This window comes from Balaenoptera physalus (assembly GCF_965194825.1).
Source record: "Balaenoptera physalus genome assembly, chromosome: 15".
NCBI classification, from domain to species: Eukaryota; Metazoa; Chordata; class Mammalia; order Artiodactyla; family Balaenopteridae; genus Balaenoptera; species Balaenoptera physalus.
This window is the reverse complement of record NC_138894.1, coordinates 33,675,721-33,702,656: the sequence shown is the minus strand read 5'-3', so window position 1 is coordinate 33,702,656 and position 26,936 is coordinate 33,675,721. Positions and strand designations below refer to the sequence as shown.

The 26,936-nt window shown below is 45.4% G+C and overlaps 3 long non-coding RNA genes across 10 annotated transcripts in view; 1 reads left to right on the top strand and 2 right to left on the bottom strand.

Annotated features, from left to right (window-relative positions):
• The window catches only part of LOC309643390, a 2,123,356-nt gene that overhangs the window by 1,102,385 nt on the left and 994,035 nt on the right, over window positions 1-26,936 (top strand). The gene's annotated exons all lie outside the window — the stretch shown is intronic.
• LOC309644381 lies at window positions 2,680-12,934 on the bottom strand. The gene is made up of 3 exons (XR_014254394.1): window positions 12,908-12,934; window positions 8,798-8,814; window positions 2,680-2,876 (listed from the first exon to the last, which is right to left on the bottom strand). It is a non-coding gene; the product is annotated as an uncharacterized lncRNA (long non-coding RNA).
• LOC309644382 lies at window positions 15,386-25,637 on the bottom strand. The gene is made up of 3 exons (XR_014254395.1): window positions 25,611-25,637; window positions 21,503-21,519; window positions 15,386-15,582 (listed from the first exon to the last, which is right to left on the bottom strand). It is a non-coding gene; the product is annotated as an uncharacterized lncRNA (long non-coding RNA).

Sequence of the window (26,936 nt, the reverse complement as noted above, 5' to 3'; positions counted from 1 at the left end):
AAGGATCAGTGACATGAAATGATCACCAGTAAGAATTACAACAGTCACCGCTTACCTCGTAGCATAGGGCACTGTCCATGATCCTTAAGAAGAGTTAGTAGAAATGCCTTGCCCATCTTGCCCCTGAACCCCTTGAAAGGTACACGACTGCTGTGTTGGTGTTTAGGGGGAGCATCTCACTTACCCGGGACTGACTTCTCCCTTGATTCCTCTGTAGTGATGGAGACTTCCCCGCTGATGAAAAATTCCCTGGGATTGCAACCTCCAAGCCAGACCGCTTTCCTATGGAATGACAGAGAACTTCAGAGAACTTGTCAAGATGAAACACCAGTCAGTCTGTGGGAGAAAGGGAAGAAGAGAACGATGGAAATCGTTTCTGGGAAACTATTTTTACATTATGTTTTGTTTGTTCCTGGTAAATAAACTGAAATCTTCTTAACATTCAAACAAAATCTAAACCACTAAATTCAACAACACAGGAGTATAACTTTTGAAAAAAATTTCTTTGGCTGCGCAGCATGTGGGATCTTAGCTCCCCAACCAGGGATTGAACCCACGCCTGCTGCATTGGAAGCGCAGAGTCTTCACCACTGGACCACCAGGGAAGTCCCAGGAATAGAACTTTTAAAGGAGAAGGTATAAACCCCTGGGTTATATGAACTGGAGATTTTTAGTAAGAAGTCAATAGATCTTTTGTTAGGCACATTTTATGTTAGGCTGTCTCCCTGCACAGGACGCAGGCGCCTTGAAAATGGAAATCACATCCCTCTATAGTACGTCCCTCTTCTTTCTGCTTTGCAGTTTGCTGCTCCACTTGTTCAACCCCACCTAGTAATAACCTATACTTCCCTTGTTCCTGTTTTCCCATCTGGAAAACAGACAAAAGGCAACCAAACAACGCAAAGGTCTCAACAAATAAGGGATACCCAAAACCAGAGATGGCCAGAACTTCTGTATCCCTCATGAAACCTAGCCCGGTGTTCAATACTTAGGTATCATTATTACATGCGTGTTGACTGAAACAGTTGAAACGCAATTCTTCCACTTCCCAGTTTAGTTTTAGTCCTCATACAAAACCTGATCATCAAATTCCTTAATGCTAGGAATCACAGTGAAAAATAATTTCTCAACTGACTTCTGTCAGATGAGTGAGAACTAAGGTTAATTCAGTGTATCTGAAGCATAGAAAGTGAGGGCAAACGTGGCACAAGATGGGGCTAGAGAAGCAGAGAGGATTCTAGAGCACGCAGAGTCTTAAAGGCCACCAGTGTGTTTTCTATTCTCAAAACAATGTTTGTGAGCGATGTTTATGAGCAATGTTCCAACTTGCTTTGAAGCTTTCTTGTGTGAAGAATGGATTGGAGGGAAACAAGATATATGGACACTAGTTAGGACCTAATCGCAACAGACAGGCAAGTTCAGTATTAGGATGTTGAGGGAGAGCTGACAGATTCCAAAGAAATTCAGGAGATAAACTGAAGCGGGCTTCATGGGGTATGAGATGGAGGAAAGGAAGGTCTTAGGGAATTAAAGGGTTTACTGCACACATGAGCAGAGTCTCAAAATTAATCATTTGAACGTACAGAGGTGGATCTCCCAAATGACACCGGTTAGGAAGCAACGGTACGCCCTGTAGAATTCCTAGAGACAGCACAAATCAACTGTTTCGATGGAAAATTTGGCGGGACCCTTGATTTCCATGGGAATATAGAGAAAAGAGACACTGATCTGGCTTGCAGGTATTTAGGAAGTTGTTAGCCTGACATCACATACTAGTCTCATGTAAGTAGGCCGTCTGAAGTATGAAGCTTAGGGGAAAAACCTTGAAGAAAACTTAAAAGCTTAAGCCACACCTCTATACTACACCACCTTTCACAGTTTCTTCTCAGATAAGCAGCATCCCCATCAGTGAAGAAACTCACATCTCATAATAGGAACACCAGGCCTAAAAATTAAATGTGTGTCTTTGGAGGTCCCATCTATGCGATATCTTCCTGGTACCAGAAAAGTCCCCAGGAAGATCGATCTTTGCACCCCTGAAAGCTTACCACCAAGGAAAATGACTAGGTCCATAGATTTCCTCCCTCAAACCAGCCTACCTCACACATAAATCACTAGCAACTCAGCCCTTAACTCACATTATCACAGTCACAAGAGTGGTTAGGGAGAAAAGCACTAACCAGGGGAACTAACACAGAGGCAATCCAGGCCAAGCTGGGCTGGTGGCAGATATCTGCTCCTTACGCTCGGGTGCATAATGCGACTCACCACAATGCCTTTTTCACAGACCCTTTTTAAAGTTTCTCCACAAAATCCAACAGCTCAAGTTAGCTCATGACGCTTCAAGGTAAACAATCGTCAAGAGAAAAACATGCAATATGTCTTACAATGTTGGATTCCTTACAAATAGGACAAGGAAATAACCATGTAGACAAAACCAGAGCATTTGAAAACATCTGCGTTCTACAAACATACCAGTGAATGCTATAAATAAGGTAATATGACATAAAACAAAATGAAAACTAGATGTGAGACTGTTCTCTTCAGTGTACAGACTTCATGGCAGTTGCTGCACGATCTAGCTACTTATATCTACAACTCTCTGTTCTGTTAATACAAAATGAGGCCCAAGTGTGTCAACTTGTTTCCCACAGAAACCAAAAAACCTACATGCATCTCTTTTCTCCGGTGCCCTTTCACCTTACCTGCTCCCAGTTCTCCACCAATGTCCTCCTCTTTCTCTAATTATTCTCCTCTTCATTGTGCTTGGCCTTGCACCCAAGCATGCAAGACAGAGAGTCCTAGAGGTCCGAGATTCTAGAGGGGCTGTTTGCAAGGGGGAGGAGATTACGGTAACTGCCACACTGTATATACTTCTGTGCAAAGAAAGAGGGACAGTGTTCAGAATGTCTCTCACATATAAAAAGAGCTGGATGGCAGGATACCTGTGTGGCCCAAGGAACTAGAGCTAGCAAATCATGGGCAAAACAATTGCAACCAAAGGCTGGAAGAGGAAAGGTCTGCAACCAGCTCTGTCTCCTAGCTCTCTGGTATTTGCTGCCAATGGGCAGAGTCTATTTCGTGAAGCATCAAGCACTGAAAAGAAGACTCCTGCTGCTGGAAGTTGACAGGAAGGAACATCTAATGCAAGACCAAGGCTTGTCCTAGAAGCAATGCCCATAATGGAAGAAAAAAAAAAAAAAAAGAAAGCGGAAGAGAAATGTTAAGTCGCAAGTCCAACCTGGCCCCCAGCCTAGCCCAGCCCAAGGAAGGTAGGAGTCAAGGAGAAGAAACTAAAAGAGAAGAGCCTTGGACCACAACATTCTCCACAGGGTACACTCAACAAACTTCACCCTGCTCTTTAACCAAGTTACAACTGTAATAGTTCAAACTACATGGCTCTTTCCTTCCTAAGGATACTAGTTAAATAAGATCTATATAGCTCTAAGTATATGATACATAAAATAGAATACTCTGTAGAATATAAGTAACTGTTAGTTAATTATATTAATGAACGTCTGTAAGAAATGTTGCAATGATTTCCCTAATGGAAGAGCCTGGGGGAGGTAAATCTGTCTTCTAGGATTTCCTCCCCAGAGCTCAGAAATTGAGGGGTTGTTTTAGCTCTCCTACGCTCTCTTCACCCAAGCCCGCCCTCCTGTTGGGGATCGGACCTCCCTATTGGCTAGCTCATACCTTTCAACTGCCTGCTTTGTGACATCACTCTCCTACCAAACCTACTACCACTTGGTAGAGGTCTTGGGGTTTCCGTGGAGCCGTTTGGACCAGTAACCAGTGACCTTTGTACTGGACACGTGCGCCGTTCAGCTGCAGCCACTCAGACATCCTCTAGTGTTGTCTCCTCATCCCTTGTACCTGCAGTTGATGTCTCCTCTTCTCTGACCATGTCAGGTAAGAAAAGAAACTTTGGAAAGTTTTGCGTTCGATTTCTTTTGCCCCTAAATTGAGGAGGAGATTCAAAATAGCGTGGAATAATGAGGGAAAGTATTGAACTACAAGTCTGGAGACCTAATTTCAGTTTTGACTTTGACGTTTACTGTCTGTGTGACTTTGGACAAATCACTGACTGCCTCACAAAGCCTGCTGCTTTCCTTATCTGTTACGTTAGGATACCACATTGGGTTGATCACTCTGATCCCCTTCTTTTCCAATATTGAGCCTTAAAGGGTACCCATGTAGAAAATGAAATCAGAGACTTCTCAAAAGAGTGTTTCAACAGAAACATAGAAAAGCCAGGTGACACAGAAAACTAGCGATATATACCAAGATGTTTCATCTCCAATGGTCTCCCTCCACTAGTATTTCGACTAGTTGAAAAGAGAGAATAGGGAGAGAGGATGGAGAGTACTGGGCTATATAGGGAGGCACAGAGTCAAACGTAAGCAAGTTTAGGATTGTTTTCATTAGCACAGGCCAACAGGAACCAAGAGATGGGAAAAAAATATAAGAATGAAGAGGGAAAGCATAGAGGAGCTCTCAAGAAAGAGGCAGTTTGCCATGGAATGTTGATGGGAGCCAAAGATTTTAAATTAAAGCAGAAACAGCACAGAGGGAAATCTGCTCAGAGCAGGGCAAAACAAAGCTGATGGTAGCAAATCCTTACATTAACAGACTAAGAAGGAAAGTAAGGCCAGAACAGGGGATCACCAGGAAGGGCAGCCTATCAGAAAAGTCATACTCCGTTTTCTTTCTTTTATTGCCTCTCTGAATACAGCTGGCACTTGACAGTTTGGAATAGAAACATTTTAGAAGTATGTTTTAGAAATGATGCTTCCTAGAAACCAGAAACCAAAGTGGTTATCTAGGGGGCTGCTTTTCAGTGTTCTATTCTTTCTAATTTTTAAACTAGGTAGACATTTGACCAATTAAACATTTTAAATGATATCTTCTACATTGAATCAGAAGGACTATTTCCTTTGTGTGATATGTAGCTTCTAAGGCAAGGTTGCTTTTCAATTTTTACAGTTATTTCCTTCCTAACACAGAGAGCACATTGATCAACAGCCATCGTTCGCTTGTAGATCTTAGCTACCGGAGAAGAAAAAGAAAAAGTCAAGCCCCACATCTCTAATTCCCCATTTAGGGAATTCCCTGGCGGTCCAGCGCTTAGGACTCGGTGCTCTCACGGCCAGGGCCACGCGGCGCGGCAAAAGAAAAAAAGAAAACACAAACATCCACATTTATCTAAAACAATGTTGTGGAGTCCTTTGGATTTTCTTACATTTGAAAATCTTTTTTAATTGGATTCTAGGGATGATGGTTTTTTGAGGTCTTGGGATGTCATCTTCTTGGATGTGGAAGATGATTCTAAGTTCTAGGATAAATACAAAAACCTTCTTGATACTTTTTAAGCTTCCTTTCTGCTTATTATATGAGTTATATTCATGGAAAGATATATTTCTCCTAGGCTTAATACCTGTTACTTGCTGGGTAAAAATATGAATGAGCACAATAATGAAACTCTTTTACACTTACTATTTTGCTGTCTGCTTTGTACCGGTTTTCATTGAAATACTTGTCTATATATGTTGTGGCTACCCATACATTCACATTTGTTGCATTCTGTTGCTTGTTATGCATTTTTTACTGATTTATCGTCTCTGTCTGTATGCATTGGCTAGGAATTCATTCACCTCTATCACCTCCATCGTGTTTTTTGGTTAATAGTATTCACTAAAATAGAGTGGGCAAAATTCACTTTCATAATATTGCATGTATGGTACAGAATGTCATTTGTTAGTAAATTCATTAGGCTTTGATACTTGCCCACATACCCCAGTTTTCATTAATATCTATGGATTTCTTTTTCGTTACGTAACATGTTTTTCATGATTTTTCTTTGTCTTTCTAGAACTTATTGTATCTTCCTCCATATAAATCATACGCAATAGATCAGCTTATTCATCTATTAATTATTACTGCTATTATTATTGGTGGTGGTGTTATAACCACTTTATAGATGAGTAATCTGAAGTAATCAGATAACTTTTCTCTTTCCAAAAGCACTTAAGAAATCCACTTTCGGGTAATCATTTTGAGGTAGGATGAGAAACCAGGCTTGAAGAGGGCAAAAATGACTCTTTCAGTTCACCAGTTGGACTGAGCTATACGTCAACTCTAGGTAATAGCGTGGGAACTGCACAAGCAAAGGGAGACACTGAAGATGACAATGGTAATGGCCGTACTGTTTTCTAATGGACAAAAAAAATGCTTATATTATAAGTTCTATTTCTCCTGCTTTCTGGCACTATCATGCTCAGAGTGGAGTCCTGGCAAGGAAGTCAGGATACTTAGGTTCTGAAACCTGGTAATGACACTAACATAATGAGAGAACCTGAACAAGTCAACCCGACCTCTCTGAGCCTCAGTTTCCTTACTCGTGAAATGAGACTGAAAAAAGAGAAAGTTCTCTAAGGGCCTCCTAGTTCTAAAATGCTTCCAGTCTAGGAAATAGCATAGAAGTCAATACGAGTGCAGGCTGAAGGGAAAGACAGGGCAGGGAGAAGGTTGCTTCCAGCCTAGAGAACAATGTCTGAACCATACCACTTGGCTCTTCTGCCCATCTGTGCCCAAGATGGGAGCACAGGCAGTTAATACAGAAGAGTGGAAAACTGCTCAGTCCTTACAGCCATCATTAACTGTCTGATTTTGGGTTTCTCAGGAAGGGTCGATAGTAGAGGTGTCCTGAGAGCAAGAACCTTAAGATAATGCTGTTCCTCAAACGTAGTGAGAATTTCTCAACCTCCCTGAGTTTTTCATGACCCTCTTGTTCTTACAGAAAATTTCCAAAATCCATCTCTACTTGGAACTCTAAATTCTCTGCAGCATTCTCTTCCTGTGGTGAGCAATGCAACTTCCCTAACACGAAGTGTCTGCAACTTCTCCAGAGTCTCTGCCCCTGCCGTCAGTTCGGCATCGGCTACCGGTACCTCTTTCCAGACACTCATGGGTAGTGCCTACCTTTACCAACATTCCAGCACGACTATGTTATCTGGAGTTACTGACCACAGCCAGATCTCCACTTCAGCTCCTTCCTATCCAAGTGTTCTTGAGTGGGACATCACAGGAAGCACTGAAAAGAATTCCTCTTCACTCGGAGACTTTACTCTGGCACTCACTGACCGGCACCCAGCTGCTTCCTCCATGTTTATGGCAGCCCAGTATGATAAAACTTCAGACGCCAATAACATGGTCCCTCTATATCCATCACTTTCTGCCAGGCTTGCTCAGGGAGCACCATCTCAGATTCCAAATCAGGGGCATAGCCGCCTGTCACTTCCCTACCAGGAAGGAAGCCAGGTATATTACTATAACCAAGGCACACTGGGGTCTTCACTGTATGGAGAACTTGGCTCCTGCCCGCAATCCTATGGCTCCGCGTCATACACAGGAAGTAGGGCCTCTGCGCAACCAGAAATGGGAATGGGACTGAAGGAGATTCAGCCCACAAATATCCGACCACCAGCTTCCACCTCTGCAATCTGCCACCCTGTGTCTGCTCAACGCATCACAGAAACAAGTTTTCAAGGTGAGTATACAAACGGCAGAGAAAGCTGAAGAATGAGGTCGGCATTCACAAATGGGGTCAAATCGACAGCTGGGAAGGGGTGTAGAGACAGGTAGAATTTAGATCCTGAGCCTTTAGTAACCACTACCTTCGCTCAGTGCCCTCTGTTTTTAGACTCTATGTAAGAACACCTAGGGCTTCCCTGGTGGCGCCGTGGTTAAGAATCCACCTGCCAATGCAATGCGGGGGACACGGGTTCGAGCCCTGGTCTGGGAAGATCCCACATGCCGTGGAGCAACTAAGCCCATGTGCCACAACGACTGAGCCTGCATTCTAGAGCCCGTGAGCCGCAACTACCGAAGCCCACGCGCCTAGAGCGCATGCTCCGCAACAAGAGAAGCCCGCACAGCGCAACCAAGAGTAGACCCCGCTAGCCGCAACTAGAGAAAGCCCGTGCACAGCAATGAAGACCCTGTGCAGCCAAAAAAATAAATACGTAGAATAAATAAGTTCAAACAATCAATCAATAAATAAACGTCAATTAAAAAAAAACAAAAAAACAAAAAAACAAAAAGAACACCTAATGCAGGTGGGAAGGTGGCAGGGACACTGTAAAGGTCATCTATGCTACATGTACAAGAACCCCGAGAGCACACCAATAGGTACCACATTTTTCACTGCTGTAGCCGAGCATTCCCCCTGTACTACCACACTGTAGCACTCCCTTCCCTCGTCTACTGCTACAGTCTCTTTGGAAGGTGTCTCAGAACTCTTGTTATGAGAGTGCCAGTTGAAGTGTCCTCACTTCCGTCATTTATACCAGGATTTAAGACCTTGTGGTCCGAGATCCTGTCCAGAGAGCAAGCAGGCTAAGACTCTGTCTTTGTTTCTGTATTTCATCAGAAAGGGCTCTACCCCCTCTCCTAGTTCATGGTGTGAAGTGTTCTTAGCCTCTCGGGAAAGTGGGGAGAATTGAAAGGACTCTATATGAGAATGCTAGGCTTTGTAAAACATTTCAGTTGTTTAAAAAGAAGACTCATTTTGTATTGGACTTACAACAGTCCTATGAGATACAAAGAGAGCCAAGGATCAGTGACATGAAATGATCACCAGTTAAGCATTACAACAGTCACCGCTTACCTCGTAGCATAGGGCACTGTCCATGATCCTTAAGAAGAGTTAGTAGAAATGCCTTGCCCATCTTGCCCCTGAACCCCTTGAAAGGTACATGACTGCTGTGTTGGTGTTTAGGGGGAGCATCTCATTTACCAGGGACTGACTTCTCCCTTGATCCCTTTGTAGTGATGGAGACTTCCCTGGTGATGAAAAATTCCCTGGGATTGCAACCTCCAAGCCAGACGTTTTGTGTGACACAAACTCAAGAACTCCCCAAGTCCTGCAGTAGCAGAAACAGTCACATACTTGAGAGTAACCCACCATCTGAACTTGGGGACATTTCAGTGACAGCTCCAGTCCAGAGTGCCAGGCGTCTCCTGGCCCTGCCTCCAGCTCCAAGCCAGGGACAAACAGAGAGTAAGAACGTGGAGGATATCAAAACCAAGCTGTCAAAGCCTCTGGAGGCCTACCAGATCCCAATAGAAAACCAAGATCCTCCACTACTCCCTTTGGGAATCCCTGATATTCCCCAGCCGCTGGCCTGCACCGATCCCCTCAGCCAAGAGGAGCAGCCTGGTTCTGAAAATGCTGATCTGGGAGAGAACAGCCTGAGTCGTCAGGACCTAGGGACACTTGAAAATGGGACTGAACCTAGCAGTGGTCTTGCAGACATTACTACACTGGCGGAGGATATTCACCTTCCCCAGCTCTTTAATTCTTGGAAAGATCTTGATCGATCCCAAGGTCCCAACGTGATCAAAGCTGAAGACACCAGAGCCATTAAGGTGAATCAGGTGCAGGAAAAGCCAAGTGTCGTAAAGGTTCCCTCTGATCAACCCAGGAAGAACAAACAGAAAGCCTCTGAGCCTATCGGTGGTGCTCCCAAGGCCAAAATCCAGCCAAAGGATCCAGCGTGCCTGTTAGGGGGAGAAGCGGTTATATGCACTGCTGCAGTCAGTGACAGGGCTCCTGCGAACACGGCCAAGCACTCTCAAGGCAAACCTCAGAAAGCTGCATCCGGAAAGATCAGCAAAACTGAGAGCCATGGGCAGGAAAAGACCAAAAGGACCAGAGGAAGAAACAAGGCTGAAGAGAACAAGCAGTCAGGGAACAAAGTCAAGGCAGAAGACAAGCCAGCAATCCCCAACACGAAGCGAAAGGAACACCAAACTGAGCTTCGCCAAGAGAGCTTTCAAAAGCCTCGAACCTCCCTTGGCGTGCGCATGCTGGAGTCTGTGAAGGTTCTTCATGCGCTGGGGAAGAAGAATGAGACGAAAACTGGGCTCTCTTCCTGTCGGCTCTTGGGAAATTCAAGCAACCCCAAAGACCCCCAGCCACCCCCAGCGATCCAGCCACGGCGGCATACCCCACGTGAGGGTAAGAGGCCTGAGAAAACGCAAGTCCAAGCCCAGAAACCAGACAGCAGTGCTGAAACAGAGTGTCCATCTCCATCCCAGTGTGAGCGGCCTCCTCCTGGGAAGGTCAAGTTGATACCTCTGCCTTTTTCTGCCTGGGACAAGCCTCAAGCTCGACCCGCTCCTCGGAGGCCACAGTCTCTGGCCTCACATCGGCCTGCTGTGGCTTACCGTGCCCAGCCTGGTTCTACTGACTCAGCTCAACCTGCTGCAGTCAATTCATCCCAGCCAGCTCCTGCCTCTTTGCCAGGTCCCGCCAAACCAGCTCAGCCAACTGTGGCCAACCCAACCCAACCGGCTTGGACCAACCATACCCAGCCTCGTGTCCCTCAGCCTGCTGCTCCTAGGCCTGCACCCTACAAAACTTCATCTGGCGCTTCTCTCCAGCGCGAGCCTGTTCCCCCTGCTGTGACTAAGCGCCAGTCCCCACCCAAGCTCCAAACCCAACTTCTACTCCAAGACTTCAGCAAGCAACGAGTTCCATGGAGGGAACCCAACGTGCCTGAGCCAGTCATGTCAAAGCCCATCGAACAAGAGCAGAGGCCAGAGCGAGAGGCCATGAAGAGGCGGGCTCAACAACAACGGGAGAATGCTGCCAGATACACCTCTTCGGGGAAGCTGCAATTTTTCACCCAGAGGGACAAAGAAATGGAAATTGCTGACTACTACGGATACGTCAGGTGACAGCTGCTAGGATTCTTGCTGCCACCTTGGCTACCAGCGGTTCTTCCATACATAGGTAAGATAGGTATAGAACCGAATAAGTAAATGGAATAGAATTAATAGATGAGTAATAAACCTTTCGAATTTTGAGATGCTGCTAACTGGGGCGTGAGAAAGGAAGGCCTGAAAGTTGGATGGGAGAATGAAGGAAAGGGGTAAAAACTGAGGAAAGAGGAAGGAACTTGGCCCAGGGCTAGGAAGGCCAAAAGAGACGTATGGATTTAGGAAAGGAAGCAGGAGTGAGGATGAAATGGCAGAAGTAAAAAGCAGGGTCAGGGGTCTGGGTTGAAAGAACACAATTGGAGTAGAGTTGAAGGTGACAGGAGATGAGTCTAGGTTTACTAGGAGAAATAGAAACAAAGTCTCTCGGGGAGGTTGGCCTTAAGTCTCACAACCACCAGATAGGTATTTCAGAAAACAAGAGGTTCACGACACATCTCTGAAAGGTTTGAGTTGCCTTATTCAGGTGTGATTATAGTGGGGGAATAGGCAAATCTACCAGAGAAGTGGCTAGGGCTCAGAGTCCTCCTAGGGGCAGCTGACGACAGGGCCAGAGCCAAGGGAACTGCTGTATCAGGAGGCCCACGAACAAATCAGGGGCATAGCCGCCTGTCACTTCCCTACCAGGAAGGAAGCCAGGTATATTACTATAACCAAGGCACACTGGGGTCTTCACTGTATGGAGAACTTGGCTCCTGCCCGCAATCCTATGGCTCCGCGTCATACACAGGAAGTAGGGCCTCTGCGCAACCAGAAATGGGAATGGGACTGAAGGAGATTCAGCCCGCAAATATCCGACCACCAGCTTCCACCTCTGCAATCTGCCACCCTGTGTCTGCTCAACGCATCACAGAAACAAGTTTTCAAGGTGAGTATACAAACGGCAGAGCAAGCTGAAGAATGAGGTCGGCATTCACAAACGGGGTCAAATCGACAGCTGGGAAGGGGTGTAGAGACAGGTAGAATTTAGATCCTGAGCCTTTAATAACCACTACCTTCTCTCAGTGCTCTCTGTTTTTAGACTCTATGTAAGAACAGCTAGGGCTTCCCTGGTGGCGCCTGCCAATGCAGGGGACACGGCTTCGAGCCCCGGTCTGCAAAGATCCCACATGCCGTGCAGCAACTAAGCGCATGTGCCACAACGACTGAGCCTGCATTCCAGAGCCCGTGAGCCGCAACTACCGAAGCCCACGCGCCTACAGCCCATGCTCCGCAACAAGAGAGGCCACCGCGATGAGAAGCCCGCACACCGCAACCAAGAGTAGACCCCGCTAGCCGCAACTAGAGAAAGCCCGTGCACACCAATGAGGACCCAGTGCAGCCAAAAAAATAAATACGTAGAATAAATAAGTTCAATCAATCAATCAATCAATAAACGTAAATTAAAAACAAACAAACAAACAAAAAAACAGAACACCTAATGCAGGTGGGAAGGTGGGAGGGACACTGTAAAGGTCATCTATGCTACATGTACAAGAACCCCGAGAGCACACCAATAGGTACCACATTTTTCACTGCTGTAGCCGAGCATTCCCCCTGTACTACCACACTGTAGCACTCCCTTCCCTCGTCTACTGCTACAGTCTCTTTGGAAGGTGTTTCAGAACTCTTGTTATGAGAGTGCCAGTTGAACTGTCCTCACTTCCGTCATTTATACCAGGATTTAAGACCTTGTGGTCCGAGATCCTGTCCAGAGAGCAAGCAGGCTAAGACTCTGTCTTTGTTTCTATATTTCATCAGAAAGGGCTCTACCCCCTCTCCTAGTTCATGGTGTGAAGTGTTCTTAGCCTCTCGGGAAAGTGGGGAGAATTCAAAGGACTCTCTATGAGAATGCTAGGCTTTGTAAAACATTTCAGTTTTTTAAAAAGAAGACTCATTTTGTATTGGACTTAACAACAGTCCTATGAGATACAAAGAGAGCCAAGGATCAGTGACATGAAATGATCACCAGTAAGAATTACAACAGTCACCGCTTACCTCGTAGCATAGGGCACACTGTCCATGATCCTTAAGAAGAGTTAGTAGAAATGCCTTGCCCATCTTGCGCCTGAACCCCTTGAAAGGTACACGACTGCTGTGTTGGTGTTTAGGGGGAGCATCTCACTTACCCGGGACTGACTTCAACCTTGATTCCTCTGTAGTGATGGAGACTTCCCCGCTGATGAAAAATTCCCTGGGATTGCAACCTCCAAGCCAGACCGCTTTCCTATGGAATGACAGAGAACTTCAGAGAACTTGTCAAGATGAAACACCAGTCAGTCTGCGGGAGAAAGGGAAGAAGAGAACGATGGAAATCGTTTCTGGGAAACTATTTTTACATTATGTTTTGTTTGTTCCTGGTAAATAAACTGAAATCTTCTTAACATTCAAACAAAATCTAAACCACTAAATTCAACAACACAGGAGTATAACTTTTGAAAAAAATTTCTTTGGCTGCGCAGCATGTGGGATCTTAGCTCCCCAACCAGGGATTGAACCCACGCCTGCTGCATTGGAAGCGCAGAGTCTTCACCACTGGACCACCAGGGAAGTCCCAGGAATAGAACTTTTAAAGGAGAAGGTATAAACCCCTGGGTTATATGAACTGGAGATTTTTAGTAAGAAGTCAATAGATCTTTTGTTAGGCACATTTTATGTTAGGCTGTCTCCCTGCACAGGACGCAGGCGCCTTGAAAATGGAAATCACATCCCTCTATAGTACGTCCCTCTTCTTTCTGCTTTGCAGTTTGCTGCTCCACTTGTTCAACCCCACCTAGTAATAACCTATACTTCCCTTGTTCCTGTTTTCCCATCTGGAAAACAGACAAAAGGCAACCAAACAACGCAAAGGTCTCAACAAATAAGGGATACCCAAAACCAGAGATGGCCAGAACTTCTGTATCCCTCATGAAACCTAGCCCGGTGTTCAATACTTAGGTATCATTAATACATGCGTGCTGACTGAAACAGTTGAAACGCAATTCTTCCACTTCCCAGTTTAGTTTTAGTCCTCATACAAAACCTGATCATCAAATTCCTTAATGCTAGGAATCAGAGTGAAAAATAATTTCTCAACTGACTTCTGTCAGATGAGTGAGAACTAAGGTTAATTCAGTGTATCTGAAGCATAGAAAGTGAGGGCAAACGTGGCACAAGATGGGGCTAGAGAAGCAGAGAGGATTCTAGAGCACGCAGAGTCTTAAAGGCTACCAGTGTGTTTTCTATTCTCAAAACAATGTTTGTGAGCGATGTTTATGAGCAATGTTCCAACTTGCTTTGAAGCTTTCTTGTGTGAAGAATGGATTGGAGGGAAACAAGATATATGGACACTAGTTAGGACCTAATCGCAACAGACAGGCAAGTTCAGTATTAGGATGTTGAGGGAGAGCTGACAGATTCCAAAGAAATTCAGGAGATAAACTGAAGCGGGCTTAATGGGGTATGAGATGGAGGAAAGGAAGGTCTTAGGGAATTAAAGGGTTTACTGCACACATGAGCAGAGTCTCAAAATTAATCATTTGAACGTACAGAGGTGGATCTCCCAAATGACACCGGTTAGGAAGCAACGGTACGCCCTGTAGAATTCCTAGAGACAGCACAAATCAACTGTTTCGATGGAAAATTCGGCGGGACCCTTGATTTCCATGGGAATATAGAGAAAAGAGACACTGATCTGGCTTGCAGGTATTTAGGAAGTTGTTAGCCTGACATCACATACTAGTCTCATGTAAGTAGGCCGTCTGAAGTATGAAGCTTAGGGGAAAAACCTTGAAGAAAACTTAAAAGCTTAAGCCACACCTCTATACTACACCACCTTTCACAGTTTCTTCTCAGATAAGCAGCATCCCCATCAGTGAAGAAACTCACATCCCATAATAGGAACAACAGGCCTAAAAATTAAATGTGTGTCTTTGGAGGTCCCATCTATGCGATATCTTCCTGGTACCAGAAAAGTCCCCAGGAAGATCGATCTTTGCACCCCTGAAAGCTTACCACCAAGGAAAATGACTAGGTCCATAGATTTCCTCCCTCAAACCAGCCTACCTCACACATAAATCACTAGCAACTCAGCCCTTAACTCACATTATCACAGTCACAAGAGTGGTTAGGGAGAAAAGCACTAACCAGGGGAACTAACACAGAGGCAATCCAGGCCAAGCTGGGCTGGTGGCAGATATCTGCTCCTTACGCTCGGGTGCATAATGCGACTCACCACAATGCCTTTTTCACAGACCCTTTTTAAAGTTTCTCCACAAAATCCAACAGCTCAAGTTAGCTCATGACGCTTCAAGGTAAACAATCGTCAAGAGAAAAACATGCAATATGTCTTACAATGTTGGATTCCTTACAAATAGGACAAGGAAATAACCATGTAGACAAAACCAGAGCATTTGAAAACATCTGCGTTCTACAAACATACCAGTGAATGCTATAAATAAGGTAATATGACATAAAACAAAATGAAAACTAGATGTGAGACTGTTCTCTTCAGTGTACAGACTTCATGGCAGTTGCTGCACGATCTAGCTACTTATATCTACAACTCTCTGTTCTGTTAATACAAAATGAGGCCCAAGTGTGTCAACTTGTTTCCCACAGAAACCAAAAAACCTACATGCATCTCTTTTCTCCGGTGCCCTTTCACCTTACCTGCTCCCAGTTCTCCACCAATGTCCTCCTCTTTCTCTAATTATTCTCCTCTTCATTGTGCTTGGCCTTGCACCCAAGCATGCAAGACAGAGAGTCCTAGAGGTCCGAGATTCTAGAGGGGCTGTTTGCAAGGGGGAGGAGATTACGGTAACTGCCACACTGTATATACTTCTGTGCAAAGAAAGAGGGACAGTGTTCAGAATGTCTCTCACATATAAAAAGAGCTGGATGGCAGGATACCTGTGTGGCCCAAGGAACTAGAGCTAGCAAATCATGGGCAAAACAATTGCAACCAAAGGCTGGAAGAGGAAAGGTCTGCAACCAGCTCTGTCTCCTAGCTCTCTGGTATTTGCTGCCAATGGGCAGAGTCTATTTCGTGAAGCATCAAGCACTGAAAAGAAGACTCCTGCTGCTGGAAGTTGACAGGAAGGAACATCCAATGCAAGACCAAGGCTTGTCCTAGAAGCAATGCCCATAATGGAAGAAAAAAAAAAAAAAAGAAAGCGGAAGAGAAATGTTAAGTCGCAAGTCCAACCTGGCCCCCAGCCTAGCCCAGCCCAAGGAAGGTAGGAGTCAAGGAGAAGAAACTAAAAGAGAAGAGCCTTGGACCACAACATTCTCCACAGGGTACACTCAACAAACTTCACCCTGCTCTTTAACCAAGTTACAACTGTAATAGTTCAAACTACATGGCTCTTTCCTTCCTAAGGATACTAGTTAAATAAGATCTATATAGCTCTAAGTATATGATACATAAAATAGAATACTCTGTAGAATATAAGTAACTGTTAGTTAATTATATTAATGAACGTCTGTAAGAAATGTTGCAATGATTTCCCTAATGGAAGAGCCTGGGGGAGGTAAATCTGTCTTCTAGGATTTCCTCCCCAGAGCTCAGAAATTGAGGGGTTGTTTTAGCTCTCCTACGCTCTCTTCACCCAAGCCCGCCCTCCTGTTGGGGATCGGACCTCCCTATTGGCTAGCTCATACCTTTCAACTGCCTGCTTTGTGACATCACTCTCCTACCAAACCTACTACCACTTGGTAGAGGTCTTGGGGTTTCCGTGGAGCCGTTTGGACCAGTAACCAGTGACCTTTGTACTGGACACGTGCGCCGTTCAGCTGCAGCCACTCAGACATCCTCTAGTGTTGTCTCCTCATCCCTTGTACCTGCAGTTGATGTCTCCTCTTCTCTGACCATGTCAGGTAAGAAAAGAAACTTTGGAAAGTTTTGCGTTCGATTTCTTTTGCCCCTAAATTGAGGAGGAGATTCAAAATAGCGTGGAATAATGAGGGAAAGTATTGAACTACAAGTCTGGAGACCTAATTTCAGTTTTGACTTTGACGTTTACTGTCTGTGTGACTTTGGACAAATCACTGACTGCCTCACAAAGCCTGCTGCTTTCCTTATCTGTTACGTTAGGATACCACATTGGGTTGATCACTCTGATCCCCTTCTTTTCCAATATTGAGCCTTAAAGGGTACCCATGTAGAAAATGAAATCAGAGACTTCTCAAAAGAGTGTTTCAACAGAAACATAGAAAAGCCAGGTGACACAGAAAACTAGCGATATATACCAAGATGTTTCATCTCCAATGGTCTCCCTCCACTAGTATTTCGACTAGTTGAAAAGAGAGAATAGGGAGAGAGGATGGAGAGTACTGGGCTATATAGGGAGGCACAGAGTCAAACGTAAGCAAGTTTAGGATTGTTTTCATTAGCACAGGCCAACAGGAACCAAGAGATGGGAAAAAAATATAAGAATGAAGAGGGAAAGCATAGAGGAGCTCTCAAGAAAGAGGCAGTTTGCCATGGAATGTTGATGGGAGCCAAAGATTTTAAATTAAAGCAGAAACAGCACAGAGGGAAATCTGCTCAGAGCAGGGCAAAACAAAGCTGATGGTAGCAAATCCTTACATTAACAGACTAAGAAGGAAAGTAAGGCCAGAACAGGGGATCACCAGGAAGGGCAGCCTATCAGAAAAGTCATACTCCGTTTTCTTTCTTTTATTGCCTCTCTGAATACAGCTGGCACTTGACAGTTTGGAATAGAAACATTTTAGAAGTATGTTTTAGAAATGATGCTTCCTAGAAACCAGAAACCAAAGTGGTTATCTAGGGGGCTGCTTTTCAGTGTTCTATTCTTTCTAATTTTTAAACTAGGTAGACATTTGACCAATTAAACATTTTAAATGATATCTTCTACATTGAATCAGAAGGACTATTTCCTTTGTGTGATATGTAGCTTCTAAGGCAAGGTTGCTTTTCATTTTTACAGTTATTTCCTTCCTAACACAGAGAGCACATTGATCAACAGCCATCGTTCGCTTGTAGATCTTAGCTACCGGAGAAGAAAAAGAAAAAGTCAAGCCCCACATCTCTAATTCCCCATTTAGGGAATTCCCTGGCGGTCCAGCGCTTTAGGACTCGGTGCTTTCACGGCCAGGGCCACGCGGCGCGGCAAAAGAAAAAAAGAAAACACAAACATCCACATTTATCTAAAACAATGTTGTGGAGTCCTTTGGATTTTCTTACATTTGAAAATCTTTTTTAATTGGATTCTAGGGATGATGGTTTTTTGAGGTCTTGGGATGTCATCTTCTTGGATGTGGAAGATGATTCTAAGTTCTAGGATAAATACAAAAACCTTCTTGATACTTTTTAAGCTTCCTTTCTGCTTATTATATGAGTTATATTCATGGAAAGATATATTTCTCCTAGGCTTAATACCTGTTACTTGCTGGGTAAAAATATGAATGAGCACAATAATGAAACTCTTTTACACTTACTATTTTGCTGTCTGCTTTGTACCGGTTTTCATTGAAATACTTGTCTATATATGTTGTGGCTACCTATACATTCACATTTGTTGCATTCTGTTGCTTGTTGTGCATTTTTTACTGATTTATCGTCTCTGTCTGTATGCATTGGCTAGGAATTCATTCACCTCTATCACCTCCATCGTGTTTTTTGGTTAATAGTATTCACTAAAATAGAGTGGGCAAAATTCACTTTCATAATATTGCATGTATGGTACAGAATGTCATTTGTTAGTAAATTCATTAGGCTTTGATACTTGCCCACATACCCCAGTTTTCATTAATATCTATGGATTTCTTTTTCGTTACGTAACATGTTTTTCATGATTTTTCTTTGTCTTTCTAGAACTTATTGTATCTTCCTCCATATAAATCATACGCAATAGATCAGCTTATTCATCTATTAATTATTACTGCTATTATTATTGGTGGTGGTGTTATAACCACTTTATAGATGAGTAATCTGAAGTAATCAGATAACTTTTCTCTTTCCAAAAGCACTTAAGAAATCCACTTTCGGGTAATCATTTTGAGGTAGGATGAGAAACCAGGCTTGAAGAGGGCAAAAATGACTCTTTCAGTTCACCAGTTGGACTGAGCTATACGTCAACTCTAGGTAATAGCGTGGGAACTGCACAAGCAAAGGGAGACACTGAAGATGACAATGGTAATGGCCGTACTGTTTTCTAATGGACAAAAAAAATGCTTATATTATAAGTTCTATTTCTCCTGCTTTCTGGCACTATCATGCTCAGAGTGGAGTCCTGGCAAGGAAGTCAGGATACTTAGGTTCTGAAACCTGGTAATGACACTAACATAATGAGAGAACCTGAACAAGTCAACCCGACCTCTCTGAGCCTCAGTTTCCTTACTCGTGAAATGAGACTGAAAAAAGAGAAAGTTCTCTAAGGGCCTCCTAGTTCTAAAATGCTTCCAGTCTAGGAAATAGCATAGAAGTCAATACGAGTGCAGGCTGAAGGGAAAGACAGGGCAGGGAGAAGGTTGCTTCCAGCCTAGAGAACAATGTCTGAACCATACCACTTGGCTCTTCTGCCCATCTGTGCCCAAGATGGGAGCACAGGCAGTTAATACAGAAGAGTGGAAAACTGCTCAGTCCTTACAGCCATCATTAACTGTCTGATTTTGGGTTTCTCAGGAAGGGTCGATAGTAGAGGTGTCCTGAGAGCAAGAACCTTAAGATAATGCTGTTCCTCAAACGTAGTGAGAATTTCTCAACCTCCCTGAGTTTTTCATGACCCTCTTGTTCTTACAGAAAATTTCCAAAATCCATCTCTACTTGGAACTCTAAATTCTCTGCAGCATTCTCTTCCTGTGGTGAGCAATGCAACTTCCCTAACACGAAGTGTCTGCAACTTCTCCAGAGTCTCTGCCCCTGCCGTCAGTTCGGCATCGGCTACCGGTACCTCTTTCCAGACACTCATGGGTAGTGCCTACCTTTACCAACATTCCAGCACGACTATGTTATCTGGAGTTACTGACCACAGCCAGATCTCCACTTCAGCTCCTTCCTATCCAGGTGTTCTTGAGTGGGACATCACAGGAAGCACTGAAAAGAATTCCTCTTCACTCGGAGACTTTACTCTGGCACTCACTGACCGGCACCCAGCTGCTTCCTCCATGTTTATGGCAGCCCAGTATGATAAAACTTCAGACGCCAATAACATGGTCCCTCTATATCCATCACTTTCTGCCAGGCTTGCTCAGGGAGCACCATCTCAGATTCCAAATCAGGGGCATAGCCGCCTGTCACTTCCCTACCAGGAAGGAAGCCAGGTATATTACTATAACCAAGGCACACTGGGGTCTTCACTGTATGGAGAACTTGGCTCCTGCCCGCAATCCTATGGCTCCGCGTCATACACAGGAAGTAGGGCCTCTGCGCAACCAGAAATGGGAATGGGACTGAAGGAGATTCAGCCCACAAATATCCGACCACCAGCTTCCACCTCTGCAATCTGCCACCCTGTGTCTGCTCAACGCATCACAGAAACAAGTTTTCAAGGTGAGTATACAAACGGCAGAGAAAGCTGAAGAATGAGGTCGGCATTCACAAATGGGGTCAAATCGACAGCTGGGAAGGGGTGTAGAGACAGGTAGAATTTAGATCCTGAGCCTTTAGTAACCACTACCTTCGCTCAGTGCCCTCTGTTTTTAGACTCTATGTAAGAACACCTAGGGCTTCCCTGGTGGCGCCGTGGTTAAGAATCCACCTGCCAATGCAATGCGGGGGACACGGGTTCGAGCCCTGGTCTGGGAAGATCCCACATGCCGTGGAGCAACTAAGCCCATGTGCCACAACGACTGAGCCTGCATTCTAGAGCCCGTGAGCCGCAACTACCGAAGCCCACGCGCCTAGAGCGCATGCTCCGCAACAAGAGAAGCCCGCACACCGCAACCAAGAGTAGACCCCGCTAGCCGCAACTAGAGAAAGCCCGTGCACAGCAATGAAGACCCTGTGCAGCCAAAAAAATAAATACGTAGAATAAATAAGTTCAAACAATCAATCAATAAATAAACGTAAATTAAAAAAAAACAAAAAAACAAAAAAACAAAAAGAACACCTAATGCAGGTGGGAAGGTGGCAGGGACACTGTAAAGGTCATCTATGCTACATGTACAAGAACCCCGAGAGCACACCAATAGGTACCACATTTTTCACTGCTGTAGCCGAGCATTCCCCCTGTACTACCACACTGTAGCACTCCCTTCCCTCGTCTACTGCTACAGTCTCTTTGGAAGGTGTCTCAGAACTCTTGTTATGAGAGTGCCAGTTGAAGTGTCCTCACTTCCGTCATTTATACCAGGATTTAAGACCTTGTGGTCCGAGATCCTGTCCAGAGAGCAAGCAGGCTAAGACTCTGTCTTTGTTTCTGTATTTCATCAGAAAGGGCTCTACCCCCTCTCCTAGTTCATGGTGTGAAGTGTTCTTAGCCTCTCGGGAAAGTGGGGAGAATTGAAAGGACTCTATATGAGAATGCTAGGCTTTGTAAAACATTTCAGTTGTTTAAAAAGAAGACTCATTTTGTATTGGACTTACAACAGTCCTATGAGATACAAAGAGAGCCAAGGATCAGTGACATGAAATGATCACCAGTTAAGCATTACAACAGTCACCGCTTACCTCGTAGCATAGGGCACTGTCCATGATCCTTAAGAAGAGTTAGTAGAAATGCCTTGCCCATCTTGCCCCTGAACCCCTTGAAAGGTACATGACTGCTGTGTTGGTGTTTAGGGGGAGCATCTCATTTACCAGGGACTGACTTCTCCCTTGATCCCTTTGTAGTGATGGAGACTTCCCTGGTGATGAAAAATTCCCTGGGATTGCAACCTCCAAGCCAGACGTTTTGTGTGACACAAACTCAAGAACTCCCCAAGTCCTGCAGTAGCAGAAACAGTCACATACTTGAGAGTAACCCACCATCTGAACTTGGGGACATTTCAGTGACAGCTCCAGTCCAGAGTGCCAGGCGTCTCCTGGCCCTGCCTCCAGCTCCAAGCCAGGGACAAACAGAGAGTAAGAACGTGGAGGATATCAAAACCAAGCTGTCAAAGCCTCTGGAGGCCTACCAGATCCCAATAGAAAACCAAGATCCTCCACTACTCCCTTTGGGAATCCCTGATATTCCCCAGCCGCTGGCCTGCACCGATCCCCTCAGCCAAGAGGAGCAGCCTGGTTCTGAAAATGCTGATCTGGGAGAGAACAGCCTGAGTCGTCAGGACCTAGGGACACTTGAAAATGGGACTGAACCTAGCAGTGGTCTTGCAGACATTACTACACTGGCGGAGGATATTCACCTTCCCCAGCTCTTTAATTCTTGGAAAGATCTTGATCGATCCCAAGGTCCCAACGTGATCAAAGCTGAAGACACCAGAGCCATTAAGGTGAATCAGGTGCAGGAAAAGCCAAGTGTCGTAAAGGTTCCCTCTGATCAACCCAGGAAGAACAAACAGAAAGCCTCTGAGCCTATCGGTGGTGCTCCCAAGGCCAAAATCCAGCCAAAGGATCCAGAGTGCCTGTTAGGGGGAGAAGCGGTTATATGCACTGCTGCAGTCAGTGACAGGGCTCCTGCGAACACGGCCAAGCACTCTCAAGGCAAACCTCAGAAAGCTGCATCCGGAAAGATCAGCAAAACTGAGAGCCATGGGCAGGAAAAGACCAAAAGGACCAGAGGAAGAAACAAGGCTGAAGAGAACAAGCAGTCAGGGAACAAAGTCAAGGCAGAAGACAAGCCAGCAATCCCCAACACGAAGCGAAAGGAACACCAAACTGAGCTTCGCCAAGAGAGCTTTCAAAAGCCTCGAACCTCCCTTGGCGTGCGCATGCTGGAGTCTGTGAAGGTTCTTCATGCGCTGGGGAAGAAGAATGAGACGAAAACTGGGCTCTCTTCCTGTCGGCTCTTGGGAAATTCAAGCAACCCCAAAGACCCCCAGCCACCCCCAGCGATCCAGCCACGGCGGCATACCCCACGTGAGGGTAAGAGGCCTGAGAAAACGCAAGTCCAAGCCCAGAAACCAGACAGCAGTGCTGAAACAGAGTGTCCATCTCCATCCCAGTGTGAGCGGCCTCCTCCTGGGAAGGTCAAGTTGATACCTCTGCCTTTTTCTGCCTGGGACAAGCCTCAAGCTCGACCCGCTCCTCGGAGGCCACAGTCTCTGGCCTCACATCGGCCTGCTGTGGCTTACCGTGCCCAGCCTGGTTCTACTGACTCAGCTCAACCTGCTGCAGTCAATTCATCCCAGCCAGCTCCTGCCTCTTTGCCAGGTCCCGCCAAACCAGCTCAGCCAACTGTGGCCAACCCAACCCAACCGGCTTGGACCAACCATACCCAGCCTCGTGTCCCTCAGCCTGCTGCTCCTAGGCCTGCACCCTACAAAACTTCATCTGGCGCTTCTCTCCAGCGCGAGCCTGTTCCCCCTGCTGTGACTAAGCGCCAGTCCCCACCCAAGCTCCAAACCCAACTTCTACTCCAAGACTTCAGCAAGCAACGAGTTCCATGGAGGGAACCCAACGTGCCTGAGCCAGTCATGTCAAAGCCCATCGAACAAGAGCAGAGGCCAGAGCGAGAGGCCATGAAGAGGCGGGCTCAACAACAACGGGAGAATGCTGCCAGATACACCTCTTCGGGGAAGCTGCAATTTTTCACCCAGAGGGACAAAGAAATGGAAATTGCTGACTACTACGGATACGTCAGGTGACAGCTGCTAGGATTCTTGCTGCCACCTTGGCTACCAGCGGTTCTTCCATACATAGGTAAGATAGGTATAGAACCGAATAAGTAAATGGAATAGAATTAATAGATGAGTAATAAACCTTTCGAATTTTGAGATGCTGCTAACTGGGGCGTGAGAAAGGAAGGACTGAAAGTTGGATGGGAGAATGAAGGAAAGGGGTAAAAACTGAGGAAAGAGGAAGGAACTTGGCCCAGGGCTAGGAAGGCCAAAAGAGACGTATGGATTTAGGAAAGGAAGCAGGAGTGAGGATGAAATGGCAGAAGTAAAAAGCAGGGTCAGGGGTCTGGGTTGAAAGAACACAATTGGAGTAGAGTTGAAGGTGACAGGAGATGAGTCTAGGTTTACTAGGAGAAATAGAAACAAAGTCTCTCGGGGAGGTTGGCCTTAAGTCTCACAACCACCAGATAGGTATTTCAGAAAACAAGAGGTTCACGACACATCTCTGAAAGGTTTGAGTTGCCTTATTCAGGTGTGATTATAGTGGGGGAATAGGCAAATCTACCAGAGAAGTGGCTAGGGCTCAGAGTCCTCCTAGGGGCAGCTGACGACAGGGCCAGAGCCAAGGGAACTGCTGCATCAGGAGGCCCACGAACAAATCAGGGGCATAGCCGCCTGTCACTTCCCTACCAGGAAGGAAGCCAGGTATATTACTATAACCAAGGCACACTGGGGTCTTCACTGTATGGAGAACTTGGCTCCTGCCCGCAATCCTATGGCTCCGCGTCATACACAGGAAGTAGGGCCTCTGTGCAACCAGAAATGGGAATGGGACTGAAGGAGATTCAGCCCGCAAATATCCGACCACCAGCTTCCACCTCTGCAATCTGCCACCCTGTGTCTGCTCAACGCATCACAGAAACAAGTTTTCAAGGTGAGTATACAAACGGCAGAGCAAGTTGAAGAATGAGGTCGGCATTCACAAACGGGGTCAAATCGACAGCTGGGAAGGGGTGTAGAGACAGGTAGAATTTAGATCCTGAGCCTTTAATAACCACTACCTTCTCTCAGTGCTCTCTGTTTTTAGACTCTATATAAGAACAGCTAGGGCTTCCCTGGTGGCGCCTGCCAATGCAGGGGACACGGCTTCGAGCCCCGGTCTGCGAAGATCCCACATGCCGTGCAGCAACTAAGCGCATGTGCCACAACGACTGAGCCTGCATTCCAGAGCCCGTGAGCCGCAACTACCGAAGCCCACGCGCCTACAGCCCATGCTCCGCAACAAGAGAGGCCACCGCGATGAGAAGCCCGCACACCGCAACCAAGAGTAGACCCCGCTAGCCGCAACTAGAGAAAGCCCGTGCACACCAATGAGGACCCAGTGCAGCCAAAAAAATAAATACGTAGAATAAATAAGTTCAATCAATCAATCAATCAATAAACGTAAATTAAAAAAAAAAAAAAAACAAAAAAACAGAACACCTAATGCAGGTGGGAAGGTGGGAGGGACACTGTAAAGGTCATCTATGCTACATGTACAAGAACCCCAAGAGCACACCAATAGGTACCACATTTTTCACTGCTGTAGCCGAGCATTCCCCCTGTACTACCACACTGTAGCACTCCCTTCCCTCGTCTACTGCTACAGTCTCTTTGGAAGGTGTTTCAGAACTCTTGTTATGAGAGTGCCAGTTGAACTGTCCTCACTTCCGTCATTTATACCAGGATTTAAGACCTTGTGGTCCGAGATCCTGTCCAGAGAGCAAGCAGGCTAAGACTCTGTCTTTGTTTCTATATTTCATCAGAAAGGGCTCTACCCCCTCTCCTAGTTCATGGTGTGAAGTGTTCTTAGCCTCTCGGGAAAGTGGGGAGAATTCAAAGGACTCTCTATGAGAATGCTAGGCTTTGTAAAACATTTCAGTTTTTTAAAAAGAAGACTCATTTTGTATTGGACTTACAACAGTCCTATGAGATACAAAGAGAGCCAAGGATCAGTGACATGAAATGATCACCAGTAAGAATTACAACAGTCACCGCTTACCTCGTAGCATAGGGCACACTGTCCATGATCCTTAAGAAGAGTTAGTAGAAATGCCTTGCCCATCTTGCCCCTGAACCCCTTGAAAGGTACACGACTGCTGTGTTGGTGTTTAGGGGGAGCATCTCACTTACCCGGGACTGACTTCAACCTTGATTCCTCTGTAGTGATGGAGACTTCCCCGCTGATGAAAAATTCCCTGGGATTGCAACCTCCAAGCCAGACCGCTTTCCTATGGAATGACAGAGAACTTCAGAGAACTTGTCAAGATGAAACACCAGTCAGTCTGCGGGAGAAAGGGAAGAAGAGAACGATGGAAATCGTTTCTGGGAAACTATTTTTACATTATGTTTTGTTTGTTCCTGGTAAATAAACTGAAATCTTCTTAACATTCAAACAAAATCTAAACCACTAAATTCAACAACACAGGAGTATAACTTTTGAAAAAAATTTCTTTGGCTGCGCAGCATGTGGGATCTTAGCTCGCCAACCAGGGATTGAACCCACGCCTGCTGCATTGGAAGCGCAGAGTCTTCACCACTGGACCACCAGGGAAGTCCCAGGAATAGAACTTTTAAAGGAGAAGGTATAAACCCCTGGGTTATATGAACTGGAGATTTTTAGTAAGAAGTCAATAGATCTTTTGTTAGGCACATTTTATGTTAGGCTGTCTCCCTGCACAGGACGCAGGCGCCTTGAAAATGGAAATCACATCCCTCTATAGTACGTCCCTCTTCTTTCTGCTTTGCAGTTTGCTGCTCCACTTGTTCAACCCCACCTAGTAATAACCTATACTTCCCTTGTTCCTGTTTTCCCATCTGGAAAACAGACAAAAGGCAACCAAACAACGCAAAGGTCTCAACAAATAAGGGATACCCAAAACCAGAGATGGCCAGAACTTCTGTATCCCTCATGAAACCTAGCCCGGTGTTCAATACTTAGGTATCATTAATACATGCGTGTTGACTGAAACAGTTGAAACGCAATTCTTCCACTTCCCAGTTTAGTTTTAGTCCTCATACAAAACCTGATCATCAAATTCCTTAATGCTAGGAATCACAGTGAAAAATAATTTCTCAACTGACTTCTGTCAGATGAGTGAGAACTAAGGTTAATTCAGTGTATCTGAAGCATAGAAAGTGAGGGCAAACGTGGCACAAGATGGGGCTAGAGAAGCAGAGAGGATTCTAGAGCACGCAGAGTCTTAAAGGCCACCAGTGTGTTTTCTATTCTCAAAACAATGTTTGTGAGCGATGTTTATGAGCAATGTTCCAACTTGCTTTGAAGCTTTCTTGTGTGAAGAATGGATTGGAGGGAAACAAGATATATGGACACTAGTTAGGACCTAATCGCAACAGACAGGCAAGTTCAGTATTAGGATGTTGAGGGAGAGCTGACAGATTCCAAAGAAATTCAGGAGATAAACTGAGGCGGGCTTAATGGGGTATGAGATGGAGGAAAGGAAGGTCTTAGGGAA